Source organism: Boleophthalmus pectinirostris, unplaced genomic scaffold (genome assembly GCF_026225935.1).
Source record: "Boleophthalmus pectinirostris isolate CB_2022bp ecotype Guang Dong unplaced genomic scaffold, ASM2622593v1 HiC_scaffold_21, whole genome shotgun sequence".
NCBI lineage: Eukaryota > Metazoa > Chordata > Actinopteri > Gobiiformes > Gobiidae > Boleophthalmus > Boleophthalmus pectinirostris.
The window spans coordinates 38,417,002-38,418,908 of NW_026571175.1; the positions used below are offsets into that span (position 1 = coordinate 38,417,002).

The window sequence follows — 1,907 nt, forward strand, 5'->3', positions numbered from 1 at the left end:
CCTCCTCTAGACCCAAGACCGCCTCTAGACCTCCTCTAGACCTCCTCTAGACCCAAGACCGCCTCTAGACCTCCTCTAGACCTCCTCTAGACTTTCTCTAGACCCTAGACCTGGTTTAGTCTTGATCAACTTCTGGTTTGATCTTAGTATAAAACAGAACTATTCTGAAATTATTCTGTTTTCTTAGACCTGGTTTAGTCCTGGTTTAGACTCTGGTTAAACCTGGTTTAATACTGATTTAGTCCTCTTTTAGACCTGGTCTAGACCCGGTTTAGTCTTGGGTAAGACCCTGTTGTTTTAGTCCCTCGGTTTAGTCCTGGTTTAGTCCTGGTTTAGTCCTGTTTTAGACCCGGTTTATATCCGGTTTAGACCGGACCCGGTTCAGACCCTGTTTAAGTCCCGGTTTAGTCCCGGATTGGTTTAGATCCTGTTTTAGTCTCTGTTTAGACCCGGTCTAGACCCGGTTTAGTCCTTTTTAGTCCTGGTTCAGTCTTGGTCCGGTCCTGGTCCGGTTCTGGTCCGGTTCTGGTCCGGTTCGGGGCACATTCCTTCACTAGAGCCGTTCGTTTCCTCGCTTCCTCCTTGTGTCTCCTCGCTCCTTTCTCGTTTCCTTCTAACTTCACTTTGCTCCAAAGGAAAAAAAATCTGTAAAACTCACCAAAAACCGCGTGTCCTGGTCCGGTCCTGGTTCAGCCCGGTCCGTCCCGCCTCGGTCCTGTTTGAGACCCGGTTCAGAGTTGGATTAGACCTGGCTGAGACCTGGTTTAGACCTGGTTTGGTCTCGGTTTGGTCCCGGTTTGAGGCGTGTCTTTTTTGTCTTTTCCGCCGTTTCCTCTGAGCTGCAGTGACACGGAGCCGCCGCGGGGGGCGCCACCGCCGCGCCGCGCTCATCCGGGTTCACGCTTATTGTATTTAGTCTATTTTTATTCTAGGTTCATTTAGAGGCTCGTTTAGGTGTTTAACAACTGTTTTATACGATTTAACACATTCACGATTTATTTAGACACAATATGATAGAATTTTACTACGTTTTAAAATTAATTTCAGATCATATTTTCATATTTGGGCTTTGGTCTGATCTAAGCTCCGTGTTTTAAACTTATATAACAAAAATAAAACACGTTCTCTCTTTATAAAGATGTACAACTGGTAAGTGACGCCTTAGGAAGGATTTTTAATATTAATATTTATATTTATCTAATATTATTATTCAGTGTTTAATACTAAAAATAGACTAATAATAATAATAATAATAATAATAATAATAATAATAATAATAATAATAATAATAATAATAATAATAATAATGAGATAGAAAAAAACGGGTTTTAAATGAAGGGCGTTGGTCTGAAGCCGCGGAGTAAATTGTAAATATTAAAACAACAGAAAACGGAAAACAGGACTTACAAAATAACAGCACAGAGCAAATAATTCCTCTAAATAAATGAGTTTTACACTGAAATATATTAATTATATTTTCTAAAAAAAGATAAGTAAAAGATTTTAATGTAAAAATGACTGAGAAAATAGGTACAAGACACGTTAAAATAAAATAATAGCGTGTTTTATTTTATTCTGAGATAATAAACCGGATGTGTCTCTACTGCAGACCGTGAGTTTGACGCAGGCGCAGTGAGCGTGAACCTGCCGCAGAATAAAACCGAACAAAAACCAAGACCGGGACTAAACCAGGACTAAACCAGGTCTAAACCAGGACTCAACCAGGACTCAACCAGGACTCAACCAGGACCAGACCCGGAGCCGAGGTTTGACCCGATCTAACCCGGAGACACGGTAAATATAAGGTTTATTCCACCGTTTGAATCTAGGCCAGATTTATTATGAGACCGAACCAGGACTAAACCAGAACTAAACCAGGGACTAAACCAGGACTAAACCAGAACTAA

The 1,907-nt window shown here is 40.9% G+C and overlaps 1 protein-coding gene across 1 annotated transcript in view; it reads right to left on the minus strand.

Moving 5' to 3' along the window:
* Positions 1-816, minus strand: part of cdc42se1 (CDC42 small effector 1) — a 15,217-nt gene extending 14,401 nt beyond the window's left edge. Inside the window, exon 1 of the mRNA XM_055157266.1 lies at positions 659-816. The gene's annotated coding sequence lies outside the window, so the exon portion shown is untranslated. The remainder of the gene's footprint in view (positions 1-658) is intronic.
* Between the last annotated feature and the right edge of the window lie 1,091 nt (positions 817-1,907).